This window comes from Lacerta agilis, chromosome 11 (genome assembly GCF_009819535.1).
Source record: "Lacerta agilis isolate rLacAgi1 chromosome 11, rLacAgi1.pri, whole genome shotgun sequence".
Lineage (NCBI taxonomy): Eukaryota > Metazoa > Chordata > Lepidosauria > Squamata > Lacertidae > Lacerta > Lacerta agilis.
In genome coordinates this window covers 25341179-25359068 of record NC_046322.1, presented here as the reverse complement: position 1 = coordinate 25359068, position 17890 = coordinate 25341179, and the positions used below count along the sequence as shown (strand labels likewise).

Sequence of the window (17890 nt, the reverse complement as noted above, 5' to 3'; positions counted from 1 at the left end):
TCTGTTCCTACTAGAAATAAGGTAAGGCAATGAGGCCCTAATTTGGCGGCCTAAAAAGGTCAGTAGAGATGGTAAGATTCTCTCGTTCCTCAGGGCTATATAGATATGCCGATTGAGACAAATATAGGCCTCGGGTGCATGGGCTAGTCATATATACCGAATTGTCTTTCAAATTGTGGCCCTTAGTCTCATTGCCCTCTCGATGAATCTGGCGACCTTCTCTGTTGTCTGAATGTTCTGGTCCGATAACAAGTGAAACATTGTGGCCGCTGATGAGCAACCTGGTACGGAAAGTAGGAGGGGAGTAATTATCTCATTCATCAAGTCTTTGTACAGAGGGCAGGCCAGAAGAACATGTGACGCTGTCTCCAAGTTTCCGTCTCCACACAGGCAGAGCCGTTTCTCCCTGGGGAATTTCTGATATCGGCCTTCAAGCACGGCGGAGGGTAGCACGACCAATCTTGCCAACGTAAAAGCATGTCTATACTTTGGGATATTTAAATTATGCAGGTAAGATGCCGGGGCATCGAAGTGTGAGGGGGGCAGGGGGGCAAACCATGCACAAAATTTCTTTGTTTTGGCCAAGTTGTTTTGTTGCTCGATATCGATCAATTAAGCTTTTTGCTTTAGAGGGGCCCAACATTAACAAATGCTGTATGAAGCAGATGGTAGTTAGTTACCATCCAATAATTATTTATTTAAAGATCCAGGAAGAGAGAATTGTACAAGTCAGCCAATATTGTCTCTATCCTATACTTAATGTTTTCAGAATACATAACAAAAGATGTGAAAAAATCTTAGGGAAGTTCTGATGGATAAACAATCTGTACAAGGAACATATGAAAACAGCTGGTAACACGCTACGCCATGAAGGACTGAGATCTTGCAGAGCCCGCAAGTTCCCCTTGCTCAAGACAGCACATGCACAGGCCCGTCTGCAGTCTGCCAATGCACATCTAAATGACCCAGAGGAGAAGTGGGTGAAAGTGTTGTGGTCAGATGAGACCAAAATCGAGCTCTTTGCCATCAATTCAACTCGCCATGTTTGGAGGAGGAGGAATGCTGCCTACGACCCCAAGAACACCATCCTCACTGTCAAATGTGGAGGGGGGCATATTATGCTTTGGGGGTGTTTTACTGCTAAGGGGACAGGACACCTTCACCACATCGAAGGGACGATGGTCGGGACCATGTATTGTCAAATCTTGGGTGAGCGCCTCCTTCCCTCAGCCAGGGCATTGAAAATGGGTCGGGGATGGGTATTCCAGCATGACAATGACCCAAAACACATGGCCAAGGCAACAAAGGAGTGGCTCAAGAAGAAGTACGTTAAGGTCCTGGAGTGGCCTAGCCAGTCTCCAGACCTTAATCCCAACAAAAATCTGTGGAGGGAGCTGAAGGTTCGAGTAGCTACACATCAGCCTCGAATTCTTACTGACTTGGAGAGGATCTGCAAAGGGGAGTGGGACAAAATACCTCCTGAGATGTGTGCAAACCTGGTGGCCACCTACAAGTAACGTCTGACCTTTGTAATTGCCAACGAGGGTTTTGCCACCAAGTACTAAGTCATCTTTTGCAAAGGGATCAAATACTTATTTCACTCATTATAATGCACATCAATCTCTGACTTTTGTCTTCTGGGTTTCTGGGTTTTTCCTGTTGTTATTCTGCCTCTCACAGCTACAATAAACCTACCATTAAATTTATGAACTGGTCATTTCTTTGTCAGAGGGCAAACGGGAAAATTTAGCAGGGGATCCAATACTTTTTCCCCTCACTGTATATGAGGCACAAACAGACTTCCTGTTTCCTGCAACAGTCTGAAGGGCAGGGCTTTTGTTATGCCTTATCGTCAGAGTAAGGGGCAGATGTGGGGAGTTTGGGAACCACTGCCCTATTGCAATCCCTCCGCATACTGTACAGAGAAGGGTTTTGTCCTATGTGTTAGTATAGGGATGCTGAATCAGGGTGGTTATTATACAGCCCAGGCTTTTTTTGTAACCTGCATTAGAATTCAGCTTTTTAATTTTTTAAAAAAAATAGGTTTTTCATTGTGGCTTCAAATTGATACTTTTAGGCTAATAACAGTACACCCCAAAAGCTAAGAAAACAGAAAAGAAGTTTGATAAATATTTAAATAGTTTATCATGTGCCTCAGTTTAGTCAATGATGTAGTTACATGTAGCAAGTTAATCTTGTATACAACCAAGACCAGACCTTAGAATGTCTCCCTGTCACCAAAATTGTAGTTTTTGAAAAAACTAAAATTGCTTAATTGTTTGATAGGTATCATTTATACAAAGCATGTGTATGTGTGCCCACACACATATTCTGTACAGCCTGCAACAAGTGCCATTGCAATTTATTATTTTTATGGTCTACTAAAAATACACTGGAGTCTAGTGGGGAAAAGAAAAAAACATTCAAGCTCAGCAGTAAGATTAATGGACTAATTCCATTATAGATAGAGGATTTGCTGTAAAACCATTAGGAGATCAAAAATGAGACAGCTTGATAATGTCACAGATAAAATAATTCAGTCTAGTTTAATCTGATCTCACAAACAGGGACTATGTGATGCCTTTTCTTAGTTTCTGATAGGATGATATTAATAAAGCTGTAGAGTACTTACATGAGGGACAGTGACCTAATTCTCACTAGAGGTGGTAAACCTGTATCTGGGCTGTCAGAATGCAGATGGTGATTCACAGGACTGACTGCTCTCCAATGGGAAAAGTTGGCTTCTAGACAAAGAAAAACTTGAATGCCACAATGAAATGCTGTGCTAGAAGTCTTCTCCCTGATAGGCCTCTCTCTATCTGTTGTCTGAAGGGATATGCACCCCAGACACAGATGTACTACCTCAATTATTATTATTTTATTAAATTTGTATACCGTCCTTCACCCACAGATCTCGGGGCAGTTCACACCCATCAGGGATTGTCAGAGGCAAAAGTATTTTATCTGAACAAGTGTAGAATAAAATTCTAGTATAGCATGATCAGTAATATTTGCTATGTGACATCCTGTAAGGAAGAAGTCATAAAACTAGATCATTAGGACTAATTTTAAAACAGAAGCTCTAATATAATGAATTACAACAGCACGATGTTTAAATCAGACATCCAGCAGAGTAAAAACATTTTTCAGATTGGAATCTCTGTTGCATCATTCCAACCATGAACCTTATAAAACAGCAAACATGTTCTATCATTTAGGGTTCAACATAATAGCTCAAGCAAAAGAACACTTCCAAGTGTTTTGTAGTCCTAACATTCAGAAACAAAGGCTATAACTGCAAGGAGCATATCTATTACCGAGGAGAGCTGTCTCTTTTAAAGATGCAAAAGGTTGGTCCACACTGCCTTTGAAACCCTACACAGCAACACCAGAATTATTTATTTATTTAAACCCAAGTGCAGCCCCAATCCAAACAGCATGCTATGTGGAGATCACAGCATGCTAAACCCTTCTGGCTTTGCCAAGATCTCCCTCACCAGCATGTGGCAAATATCAATGGTAAAAAATGTGTGCTTTTTAAAACTACTGATATTAGTATCATGGGGCAGGGAATTCTTTACAAGATCCTGTCAAGATAGGGAAGGGCTTCAAACCCTACCTCCCTGCACAACATAGCCCCAATATTGATGGATCTCAGTTAAGGTCAACGTCTGTTAATGTGGAGCAGTTGAGCTGAAACCACTGGTGTACACTACTTTGCCTCCTCCTATCAGCTTAGAGAACATAGCAGCAGGAAGGAAGAGGATAAAGGTGGAAAAAGGCAGATAAGCTAGCTGGGCTGCAGTGCATAAATCCACAAGGAGGGTTGGATTTGCCTTGAGAGGAGGGCCTGAGAAAAGAAGCTACATTTTCTGTGCATGCTGTGAGTTATCTCACTCAGTCAAAAGGCTCTGCTAGCTTCCAGGTATATAGCCTACAGTCATACCTCGGGTTGCGCTCGCTGCAGGTTGCGCGTTTTCAGGATACGAACGCACCGAACCCAGAAGTACCGGAACAGGTTGCTCTTGGGTTTGGGCGCTTTGCGCATAAGCGACAGATTGCATCAGACGCAACAGCACGGGTTGCGAACGCGCCTCCCACACAGATTGCACTCGCAACCCGAGCGTCCACTGTATAGAGAAACCTCTGCAATGTTATAAATTGAACTGGGTGGAAAAGACTGCCAATATTTTAAAACTGCATGTGCACCTCCCTTCCCTTGAGACTTTACCTTCCCTGTGCTATTGGGAAGAAACACCAGTTAACTATTCTACGAATCTCTTCCTTTCCTTTGATCCTATTGGATCACACACGCACACAACCAAGATTAATATTTGAATAAATGAAAATTGTTGATGATGATGAGTAAAAATTGTTGATGATGAGTAAAACAGATGATGATGAGTAAAACAGGCTTTGAAGTAAGAGGACACTCAGGAACAGAAGAGTAAGTTATTGTGTGAAGGAAAAAAATATTGTGGTCTCAGCTCTAATAATGAAATGAACGTGCTGAAAGACACTCTGCTGGTAAATACTAAGTATGGCATGGGCAGGCAACTGTAGCTGAGAGAAAGGCACTCTACATTTGCTCAGAGGCACTTCCCTATATTCTAGCACTGAAAATCCAGTTGTACTGAAAGCATACATCCTGACTAAATCCTGGTGAACTCTTGGCACAGATGTTATGCAGGGGAGGAGAAGTTGTCCAAGTTGTCCATTATGGTTTACACAAGCATACTCATGTTAAAGGGGTCAAATTAAGATCAATTTCCAAGTCAGTTTTTAAGGAAGAAAGTAGCTAGGTTATTTAGAATCTGTGTGTGTGTGTGTGTGTGTGTGTGTGAGAGAGAGAGAGAGAGAGAGAGAGAGAGTGAGAGAGAGTGAGAGAGATCGAAGTAGGACACATCAGCACCTACCCTGCGGTTTTACCCCCACCCACCCAATAAACTTCCTCTCCAGATCCCCCAACACACCTAAGCCAGATGATCGTGCAATTATTTCTACGCAGAATCTCCTCCAACCCTGGATACATGAACTAAAAATTTCCCTAGGGGAGTATCAGGGACTTATCTCTATGTGGAGGGAAGGAATCATGTCAGCTTCTGGACCACTTGCCATCTCATCATGGGCATGTAAGTGTGTGTTAATATCTGAACAGCCGTTCAAAGTCTGTATATGATAGCAGCCTCATTAGAGCAAGTTTAGTTTGAGCAAGCATAGCTTAACAATGATAAAATTCCACTTCCAACTTTTCACTTAGAAAAACAAAACATTATGCCAAAAATACATGCAGACAGTGCTCAACAGTAAGTTAACTGACAATTTTAATGTTTGAATCATGGATCCTTATAATGAGATTGTATTTCTACAGCAACCGATACAAATAGTAAGTCCTATGAGTTGCCTTTTGTAAAAGTAATATTCTTTTTTTATTTTAAAAAAGCGTGTTTTCCTCCTTTTTATCCAAGTGACTAGTTACAATTACAGAAACATGAAGTACCATTTTCAAACCCTATTAAAATCTACCATGGAAAAGTTTTCTCTAGTGCTTACAAATAGAAAACTAGCTAAAATGCAGGGGGGGGGGGCTTATTGCAAAGGATCAGATCTTTACTCAGTGGTTCAGTTCAGATATGACTAATTCCTCAAACCATGGTTGCGGGCATCAGGGCATACTATGGGGGAGAGAGGCTCTCTTCTCCAATTCCGCATTTGGTCCTTACTCCCCAGGACATAGTGTTTGCTGTGTATAATATGCAGTTACATCCTAAATGGGAAAAACTGTGGTTACATTAACCTTCAAACCATGATTTGAAGTGGGCTTCCAAATTAACAGTTTATAGAGATTAGCACCTTCCCAGTTAAGATGTGATGGCCAGCTGTGTGAAAGAAACCCAGGAAGTGGGAGAAGTAAGCAATGGTTCATTCTTAGCCCTCCAAAATCAATTGTTTGGAGAATCATTTGAATTTAACCAACATCTCTTCTAAATGAAATAAGCAGTAAGCATACTAATGCTTTAGTAAAAACTTTAAGCTTAACTCTTAAATCACTTACATACACAAACATAGAGGGGTGGAGATAAAAACTGGAGCAAACAGCTCTTGCTTTGATTTCCACTATTATCCTATTATTATTTGAACACAGGCAGCCTTCTTTTCTGAGTAATCATAATCTCTGCATGAAGCTCTGTGGAAATGCCCCCCCCCCAGCACAACACAAGCTAGAAAACAGGTGACAGATCATCTCAAATTCAACACTTCACAATGGTTCCCAAACTGACAGCTTTATTTTATGTGCTTCCTTGATTTACTTGCCTGCTAACAGCCCAATTAAGCTTGAAAGATTATTATGTAACCAGTTTAAACTGAAAACATGCTCTTGAATCTTATTTAAGAACACTCCTCACTACAAAATGTTCACTGGACACTGCACTTGGTTTCCAATTGTCAGCTATGTTGGAACACAAGATTAAAAGCTATAGGATAAGTTTACAAATCTAGTATCAACCTACAATCTTTTAATGATTTAGGATGCAACCCTATGCACATATCAGGGGGGAAATCCCACTGAAGTCAATGTGTACGACTTTTGAAGATTCTTATGGCACTTAAATTCAAAGCTTGCAAGCAGCAAATGTGTAGAAATCCAAACGCTTAGCATCTACCCCCACCACATGCACAATAAAATTATTTAGATACTATAGTCTCCAGTGACATCCTGAGGTTCCCCCTCCCTTTTGGACTGCTACCATTGTTTTCTACTTGCTTCCACTCAATGTCTTACTAATTGTATTCTAAATTCAATTTTTGTCAACATTTCCTGAATTTTTGTAAGTACCGGTACTTCCCTTTTACTATTAAAAATTGTTTTATTGCTCAATTTGTTTTACAAATAAGATCCTTAAATAAAAAAGCATGCGAGCAGGAGAAGGATCGGAGCTCCCTCAGATGGGGGGGGAGCACTTTAACGGAACCCCCACCCTGCCACTGTGAGCCGGTGGCAGGTCTGGGGCTCCATAAAACTGCTTGGCTGAGGCGAGGGCAGTGGCACACTCCTCAGCCAAGCAGTTTAAAGAAGCAAGGGAGGAACAAGCTGTATCGGAGCCTCGCTGATGCAGCTTGTTTGTCCCTCTGCGGCAGTATGAGGGAAGACCGCAATGGCAGTTTCACTCAGTGGTATATCACTGGTAAAACCGCCACTGCTCCTGAGTACCTCTGCCTCCAGCACCCGACTGCAGCTTGTTTCTCCCTTGGTGCACTGGGCGCTGGTAGCAGAGGGATTCAGGAGGCAAAAGTTTCATCCACGATATACCGCTGAGTGAAGCCATCATCGCTGCCTGCCCCTCATACCAGTCCTGTGCGATATATTGATATATCGCCCAGACCTACATTGAAGTAGAAAGATAAGTACAGTGGTACCTCTACTTGCGTTCACCTCCAGTTACGTATCCTTCAGGATACGTACATGGCAAACCCGGAAGTGTTTTTCCAGGTTTTGCCATGCGCGCATGCGCAGAAGCGGCACCTCCGGTTGCAAATCCCTCAGGATGCAAGCAGAACGAACCCGTTCGCAACCAGAGATACCACTGTCCATACACAGAACAATTGTAATTAGCAATCCTTTCTTTCCGCTTTTAAAAGGGTTCATCTGGAAAGGTCAGATTTAGAATATAGTATCATAGTTTCTGGGCAGGCACAGCTTAGAGGTCAAGCATGCAGAAGAAGGGACAGGCATCCAAGAAAAAAGACTTTGGCAATCCCACCTGCCATTGGAACCAATGTGTTTTGACTATACGTGATACTGGCTTTATGTGTTTTGTCCCAGAATATAACCCCCACGTAAACTGATAGTCATCTGTATCAGTAAATATTTAAGGGTGTTCCCAGGCAGGTCAGTGACATCGAAAATATTACTATGTGGGTATCCAATGCTCACAAGCTAAAAAAGAACAGCAGTGAAGTCATGCTAGCATCCTGATTAACCTGCACAGAAAACATTAACTACCAGGACCAGCACAGATGGCACAATCTGGAAGTGTGTCTGTTTAAAAAGAATCTATAGGCAAACTCAGCCCTCCAGATGTTTGGGGACTACAACTCCCATCATCCCTAGCTAACAGGACCAGTGGTCAGGGATGATGGGATTTGTAGTCTCAAAACATCTGGAGGGCCAAGTTTGCCTATGCCTGCTATAATGGGAAGACAGTATTTTTTCTCCAATTCTGATTTAGGACTACAGTCACAGGATAAGCATTATCATATAAATAATGACAGGAAACAGTAAGAGAGGAAATACCCACAATATCAGAAGTGTTCAGGATTTAATCACTTTTTAGATAGAACCAGTAAATAAATTAAATATAGAGAGAATGTTAGCACTGTGTTGTTCTTGCTTATTACACCAAAACTTTCATGAAAACACAACTTCAACACACCAGGTGAAGGCTTCAATGATATGCAAAGAAATATCTGCAGGGATTAATAGGATTGTATTCTATCTGCTTACAGAGAGATGATAAAGCTATCAGTATTCGTTAAATCACAAGATACAGCATAAGCTGCTTAAACTGGATTCATACATTTCCAGACAGCATAGGTCGTATTTAAGCGACCATCCAGTAATTCCCATCCTGAAAACAGAAACGGCCAATCCTCATTGCACTACCTCTCTGCACTTGGTTCTGTAGGGAAATAATAAATGCTAGGTGCAGCTTTTTAAATTGTCTATTTCTATTTAAAAGGCCAGCTACGTATTTTAAAAGGCACTGCAAACACCAACTATATAGAACATTTACTATCATACCATTAAAAGCCAGTCCAGATAGAAATGTATTAAGGGGGATTATTATGAGCAGAAAGAAATTGCTTGATTTCAGTCCAAAAGCTTTGGTAGAGCCAGGAATGGATTCTGCTCTCCCAAGTCTGGAGTGGGCTACAGAATCCAAAACCCATTGGAATCATGCCTCAAGGAATATCCTCTGTTGTTTCCAATGCAATTCTTAGTAGGGATAGAGAAGAGATGTTTGCATCCAAGTCATGAGTGAATATCTTTCTCTGTGAGAATTCTGTATGTACAATTTGGGGGGAATTGCCTCTCTATCACCCTCTGGCAAAAACCATTCCCTCAGGGGGATTGAGAATTGCATTTTGCCAACTAATCTCTGCATTACCTGCCCAGGTCCTTTAAAGTTGAGTATAGCAAACAAGATATCCCTGCATCACAGTATTATGGTAGCATGTGGGCATTTAAAGGGATACTGGTTCTCAGTGACAACAACTAAGAAATGAGAAAGGATAACGCTGAACTTTTACTCACACAAGCAGCAAGCTGTTTTCCCTGTACTATCTTTATTTTTAATCATCTAAACCAGTGGTTCCTTTTGACTAAGTACTGTGGAGCCTCTGCTTTTCAAAAGCCAAGCCATAGACCCCCTACTTTTGAAAATTTTGATATCTCTATGGGTAGTTTTTGTTATGTGCATGGTACTGCATACCCCCTGGGTGGGTTATGCGGACCCTGGGGTCCATTTATTGCCAACTGGGAACCAGTGATCTAAATCATTATGTGCTGAAAAATGATAAATGTCCTGCCAAATCTAACAATGAATAAATTTATAAATAGAAACATATTGATCAACTACAAATACACTAGGCAAAAAAGTGTTATAACAAGCTCATATTTCTGACTGCCTCTAACCCCACTCCATCAGAAATATTCAGAAATTACTGTATAGGCAGTCAGGGTATCAGAAGCTTTTGTTAAGACTATGGGAGAGTTTGCAAGATAAATCCAAGATAGGAAAGAGCTTTTTGGCTGGGAATGCAATTTCTACACCAGCACGAGCTGGCAAACAAACCAGGCCGGCTTCATGTAAGTATAGTTTCCCATTTCATCCAAACTGGGAAACTACATTAAGTCTACTTCAGAAAAAAGAAGGATATAAAACCCTGGTCTGAAGTTGGTTTAATATTCAGGCTTGGTCTGAAGTTGTTTATGATCAAGGTTTGAAATTACCAGGGCACCAGGCACATTTCGCACCTAAAGATTCTCTATTTGCGAGCACCTCAAAAAGTCTGGGTGCCATTCTCTGCACCTGGTTGACACTCAAGGAATGCTGAAATGTATGTGCCTCAAAGTATATGTTAAGGATAGACAATATTTTAAAGAGTTTAACAATAAAGAGTAGAATGTTTTGAAAACTGAAGTATGGTACGTATGGTACCAATATTTTTTATTGTAAACACCAAATTAAACATTTATTAACAATTTATGTTAAAAATATGATATTAACAATGTGTCACTTATGTGAATTGCATATTAGTTCATGCTTATCAAAAATATAACTAAAAAGTGTTGCTGGACACACACACCCAAATGGCGACTAGACATTCTAACACTGTTTATGATGTACTAGGCTATAATGAATTTCTCCTATTATTAAGACCTGCCAGAGAGGCTGTTTTGAGGGTATACCCCTGCCAAGAGTAAGGCTCCCCCACCACCATGTTGCTCCCAGACTGTAGAATGTACTCCATTTAGAACCACAATTGGCCTCCTCATTCTCTGTTTTTACAAAAGAAGTCAAGACACATCTTTTTAATTTAATATCATTGCTAATGTTTTATGTTGCTTTTATTTCTGTTTTATTGTACACTACCATAGGGTTGTTGTTGTTGTTGTCACCAAAAAGGCAGAATAAAATTCTAAAAAGAAACAAATGGGTGCAAACCAATAATCATGCAGGCAAAAAAAAAATTGTAATTTGCTGCCACTATGTACTTTTCAGTGGATAATATATTGTACTGCTTCCTAAATTGCTGTGACTAACCTCTGCTCATCCTAAAAGCAGCATCTAATTTATGTAAGAAAAAAAGTCTGCTCAACTCCTGCACAAATGTTACAGAAGTAGTGAAAATTCATGCACTCTGAGACTAATTTCAGTTACACATTGGAAAGATCTGCTGGTAATCACAAATGAGACTAAAAACAACAAAGTCTTGTAGCATCCTAAACACTAACAAATTTATTGCAGCATAAGATTTTATGGTCTCCAGTGGAAGCATTCAAATGTGTGACATGTTATCCTGTAGGGAGATTGTGAACAATGAGGTCAACAGAAGGTGAAATGCATAAATTAGAGACAGCAATCATTACATAATTAGTGACAATTCACAAAACAGTCGTTGATAATGCAGACATCCTGGCATTGGTAAGCCAATTAACAGTTGTAGATTGATAAAAACCCATTGTGTCAATTCATTACAACAAGTGACAACATCAAATCTTCTGTTGAATTGTAATTCAGCAGTTTCATGTTGCAGTCTCCTTTTAAAGTTCCTTTGTTCCAAAATGACCATTTTTAAGGTCAGTTGCTGTTATGCTCTGGGGAGCCACAGTAATACTATTGTGTCCTAGATGCTATTTAACATCTACTTGAAGTAGTTGGGAGTGGTCATTATATTTAGGGTGAGGTGTCACCAGTGAGCTGATAATATCCAGTTCTACTTCTCTGTAACATCTAAATCAGGAGAAGTTGTGCAAACATTGGACTAATGCCTGGACTCAGTGGGTTCTGGCTGAGGGCCAATAAAGTGACTCTGAATATTGGCACAATGGAGACACTGTAGTGGGTGGTTTCAAGTATGGATAACTGGTTGATTGCTTGCTTTGGATGGGGACGTATTTACGCAGAGTGTGGGAATACGTTTTAAGGTGCTCCTGCACCTGTTCACTTTAAGGTAACCTTCTGCGCATTGCACGGAAGGCAAGGAGATCCGGCAGAGGTTGCTGCCTGGATCCCTCCGTGCTTGGGGCAAAGCGCGCCAAGACAAGCTTCATTAACGGTCAGTTAAGAGTTTCCCGCCCAGAAACTCACCTAGATACGTTGTGATTGGTTATTGACAATGTTATGACAATGTTCAACTTCCTAATAAATAGCCCCTGCTCTCTGTAGCGGTGTGGAGTGCGCGCGAGACAAGCAAGAAAGAAACCGAAAGAGAAACCAAGCCGCACAGAGCAGTAGAGCGCAACTTCACCATTGACTGCAGTCTCTTAGTCTTTATTTCTTTTATTTCGAAAGTTTATTTGGCCTTCTTAGTTTTGGCCGCTTCTTTAGCTTTGCCTATCTTTCCTATCCAGAAACCTCCGGAACCTCCGGAACGTTCAGAAACCTTCAGAAACCTTCGGAAACCTTCAGAACTCCCAACAACAATCTCACGACCTTCAGGTTCATAACCAGCGAGCCCTTTCACGGCCAGTGGGAGCAGGAACTCCGGGAATTACTGGTCGTCCCAGATGCTGGTTATCCCCACACCAGAGGAGCAGGTTTGTAGTCTGGGGGTGCTCCTGGATCCATCGCTGCCACTAGAGGCCTAACAGGTCTTGGTGGCCAGGAGAGCATCTTAACAGCTTCAGTCAGCAAGACACCTATGACAGTTTCTGGATTGGGATAGCCTGACTCTTGCCATTCATGTGCTGGCAACCTGCAATGCACTCTATGGGGACTTTGCATAAAGCTAACCCAGAAGCTGTTGTTTAAAAAAAATGTGGCAGTTCAGCAGCTCACTGGGGTGGAATAGTCTCCTGTTCAGCTGCTACAGAAAGAACTGCACTGGCTGCAATTATCTACAGGGGTCAGTTCAAGGTGCTCTTTGGCTGTACAAATCCTTATACAGATTGGGACCAGAATATCAAAAAGATCCTCTCACCCCTACAAACCCAGCAAATCATTGCATTCTGCAGGAGAGGGAATCATGCAGATAGCATCCTATCATAAGGTCCACTCTGCAAGAGGCCAGAATCGGACCTTAGGTGTGGTGCACCTACACTTTGGACTTCCTCCTATGATATATCAGACAGACACCTTCTCTAAGGTCTTTTCAGCATGTGCTAAAGAAGTGCTCTTTTCAACCAGCCTTTTAAAAGAAGATGTTTATCCCAGTTGGTATCTGTATTGGAGCTGAACTTATTTTATGTATATCTTCTAACTCTGAAATGTTTATATATGAGGGTTATCTTTAAAAAGTGCAATTATTCTACTTTATTATTCTTTAAATGGAGTATCTCTCCCCCCCCCTCAATACCACCATCAGTAGCTCAAATATGAAATAACTGGTTCTGAAATATGAAGTAATGGATCCTGTTTCTCTGGACTATTGTGAATGCTATTTAATTTTATTTGAAGGGAAACATTACACCAAGACTAAATTTCTTTAATCTGTTGACTGTGAAAGAATTTCAGGCCATCAATGCTGATGAGAGGCAAGTGTCAAAAGGGTCTCGTCACCTTCCAAACTAAGTTTTACTTAACATGTTTTGTTCCTCCAGTTGGTTTGCAATGCATACTCCTAATTTTATGTTCAATGCAAAACTAACTTTCTGAGGTAGGCTAGACAGGTGTTGTTCGAGGTGTTCCAGGCAGGTTCTAGGCATTGTTCAGGCACAATCTATTGGGAGTGTTTTTGTTTCAGAGAAGAACAGAAGTCAGCAAAAGTACTGCTTTCTTCTTGTACAAATCCAATTCATTCCAGTGGAATTTTAGTGAACAGTGTCTTGTGCTGACAGAACCTTTATATATTCTTACAACCAATACCATAAAGTTTCTATGGACTATTTAATAAAACTCAAGTTATTACACGTTTTGCAATAATGAACTATGTGACAATTGACACTGAAAAGAGACAAGGGGGTAGAATAGAATTGGCATCATATGTTATAAACCTAGTTGCATTTTTTTTTATTTTGGGGTTATGCTATCCCTCCTATGAGTTGTGGTCCAGCTTAGCCTCTGCTGATACGGACTCCATGAAGAAAGCAATGTGCCTCCATGCCTAACACCCTCCACTCCACCTTCAGTGGATATTCTAGGCCACTAGGAAAGCAGCATCAAGCCAATTCTTTGCAGAATGAGGACCAGTCCCAATCCTGCAACAATCAAGGGCAGCATCAAACCTTATTCCTGAACCATGGGAACTCACAAGGTCCAAGACCACTACTGCAAAAATAAGGGACAGCATTGGCTCCAGTTCTTGCACTATGAAAAGAAACCAAGTCTCAGTCCAATACAAGTTTGCTCCAATCCCACTTTGTCCTGCACGAATCACTTGGAGATCACTTACAAGTGATACTGACAAGTGCTTCCTTAATATGTATATAAACAAAAGAAACAAGGGAGTTATTTGCAGCTTCTGTTAAGCATTGACTGCTTAAGTGTTGATTTTATGCTTTAAGGGATATGGTCTCCTTCACAAGAGACCAATACAGTGGTGCCCCGCTAGACGAATGCCTCCCTAGACGAAAAAACCGCTAGACGGAAAAATTCGTAGAATGAATTATTTTCGTCTAGCGGGGCACCACTGTACTAACTAAATGGTGTGTGTGCAGAGGAGGGGGACAGAGAGGAAGTGAGGTTTGGTTTTTTTGCTAACTTCAGACAGCAGGTAGTACTCCAAACATTTTGATGTTTTCAGTCCTTCCTTACCAATAGAAACTCAGAATGGGACCATACTTTGCACCACAATTGAAATAGGTTAAGCCAAACCTTTAGCTTTGTGGCACAACTGAGAATTTAGATCATCAGAGTCTCCCATATCAAGCCCCAAATGCTGAAGCACTAGAAATATTTAGATTAAACAACCAAGATGCAGCTTACTATTAGGACTGTAACATTTATTGATTCATCAAACTGACAGATTAAAGTGTCAGATATCACATAAGAATAGAGCCATGATCAATTGGGGACTGACTCCAAGCCAATTGTTTGCCTCCAACTCTCCTCTGACCCTGCAGTTTTGGAGCCATTTGTGGCTTTTTCTTCTTTTCTTTTGCACTGCTTGTTGTCTTAGCCAGGTGCTCCACCCAATCAGTCAGGGGCCTTGAAGAGGAAACCAAGCAGCAGCTCTAGCTCACTCTTTTTCCTATCGCCTTGTACTGATACTGTGCTGATAAGCTTCCTTGAGTTCTGTACATGACACACAGAGAGAGTGTTTCAAGGCTCATGCAACTCTTTCCTGCTCATTCTTGATGTGAATTTCTAAATTTATGTGATAAAAAGTTTAGTGAACAGGCATCCGAGGGCCTTATCTTTTAATATGGAAGGAAAAGCAGAGTGCTAATTTGCAAGAAATGTTACGAGCAAAAGAGAACCTTCTATCCAATTTATTTTGAAACAAGCAGCTAGACCTCTATTCTAATGACCTATGTTTAAAATAAAAGTGGGATCTGAATTTCTTAACTTCTGAAATCTGGGATTGGGAGAGGGGTTACCAACCAAGGACCTAAGTCTTTGCAACTGATTTTACAAGTATTCACACAGCATTTTTATTTTATTTCAAATGTATACACCACCTTTCTACATTACTGTACACAGCACAATGTATCCCTAGAATCATTTTACATATAGTATTACAAGATATCAGCAAAATGACAACAACAAAAACCACTCCCATTGATTACAAGAAATCATTAAATAATTACCAACAACCAAGTCAGATATACCATACACAAAATGCTACAAACAATGCAAAAAGAACAACTGAGCATTTGGGCCACATCTCTGCTTTCCTGACCTACAGGATCTGTCTACCAAGAAAAAGGCAGTCATGCCACTCAAGCCTCTAACATCTGAAAGACACAACACCATACACTGCACTGATTCAATGCACAGTCCTAGATAAAATAAATTTTATTAGCAGATAGTCCACAGGTGAGAAACCCATAGGTGAGAAGTCTACTGTAATTTTGATTTACTGAGTGAAAACTTGAAAGATGTCTTTAACAGCTCCACTTTATTGCTTTTTAAAAAACATACAGATTGTAGACAGTATTTAACTTCTTTACAAGCCTTATGAGAATAGGATCCGCCGAGGATTCCTTCCATTTCATGGCTTTACAAATGACACTGTGCTCTGCAAATCACTTTGGGTTGTTGTCAATGCTAGTCAGAGTAGGCCCTCTAAAAATAATGGAGAAGACTAATTTGGGTCCATTAATTTCAATGGATCTGAGTAAAACTTAGTTTAATACAGCCCCTCTGATGCAGCATGCAAAACTGACAGATTAAATAATTTTACTAAACAGCAAAATAGAAGAAACATTTCAATATAAAAAGCAGTGAGTAATAATACATATCTCCACACACTGCAGCCATATTTGGTCAGACCTCACCTGGAGTACTGTGTCCAGTTCTGGGCACCACAGTTCAAGAAGGATACTGACAAGCTGGAATGTGTCCAGAAGAGGGCAACCAAAATGGTCAAAGGCCTGGAAACAATGCCTTATGAGGAACGGCTTAGGGAGCTGGGTATGTTTAGCCTGGAGAAGAGAAGGTTAAGGGGTGATATGATAGCCATGCTCAAATATATAAAAGGATGTCATATAGAGGAGGGTGAAAGGTTGTTTTCTGCTGCTCCAGAGAAGCAGACACGGAGCAATGGATTCAAACTACAAGAAAGAAGATTCCACCTAAACATTAGGAAGAACTTCCTGACAGTGAGAGCTGTTCGGCAGTGGAATTTGCTACCAAGGAGTGTGGTGGAGTCTCCTTCTTTGGAGGTCTTTAAGCAGAGGCTTGACAGCCATCTGTCAGGAATGCTTTGATGGTGTTTCCTGCTTGGCAGCGGGTTGGACTGGATGGCCCTTGTGGTCTCTTCCAACTCTATGATTCTATGATTTAGCATTGGCTTCAACAGCCTAGATACATTAATATTATTGTGGGTGGACAAAGAGTGTACTTCCTTGAGAAAACATGTTAAAAACTTTCTGTAGAATGTGACTGCAGACTCTGGATGCCTCCCACTCTTCTTTGAAAGCAACCCACCTTCATAAACTGTGGATTGGAGTTAACTTGATTCCACTAATCATCACTAAGACTAATCAGTATGTCTACATTTCAGTCTATATGACAAACTGCAGTTATTCTAAAATGGGAGTGAAATTTTCTCAGCTCCTCCTCACGGCTGCAAGGCTCATTCTTCAAACTAGTACAGTATTATGTTCAAACCAAACCACTGTTTTATCAGCATACACCTAATATGTTTAAGTGCAAATCTAAAAGGTTAAGTATTAAACTAGCAAGTTTTGGGGAAGTTATTTACCATACAAGTACATTTGTCCAAAAAGAGCAGTTTGTTTACAATCCCTGGTCACAGAATAAGCTCTAGTTTGTTGCTGCATAAAATGGAAATAAGAACAATGGAGACAAATAGATATCCTTTCAGCATTACATTCAGTATTACAGAAAGAGCACCACAGCTATAAAACAAGCATGATCCTGCAAGTAATTAATGCTAATCAATTCCACCTGGCCTATATAGTTTGGAATTTCCAGATTTTGCTCCATATAAATTAGTATCCACTTTTAAGTTTTATATTAAACATAGCACTTATGACACTAAAAACTATTTTTATCACATTGAGAGACAGATGCAAACCCTGAGTCTCAATTTACAAGCATCCTTTCATATTTCCTGTTAGGTCAAGTTTGGGCCTTACTTAAGAATAGGCCACAGACCTCAACTAGAAGGACCTGGTATAATACTAGGATTATAACAGAGTCATTTTCAGACACTTTCATGCTATAGATTAATATTAGGAGCAAAGGAGCAACAAAAAGGGTTGCCAAACAACCGGATTTTTCAGACATGTCTGAAATACTGCTCAACAACTTTCTGTCCAGATTTTCACTGTTTGAAATATGGCAAGCCTAGATTTGACAATAAGTACATCACTCTGGCTTATGCTCAGTTCACTGGATATGGAAAAGAGTTTCCTTAACTCAAGGGGAATTTAACCGCAGCCTTCCAATTTATCTCACAGTTCAACCACTAGCAGCTATATATTCCTCAGAGTCACGTGCTAGGGACTTCTGTTGATGGTTTCACTTCAGAGTAC

The 17890-nt window shown here is 40.6% G+C and overlaps 1 protein-coding gene across 1 annotated transcript in view; it reads right to left on the bottom strand.

Moving 5' to 3' along the window:
- The window catches only part of ERBIN (erbb2 interacting protein), an 88749-nt gene that overhangs the window by 56061 nt on the left and 14798 nt on the right, over positions 1-17890 (bottom strand).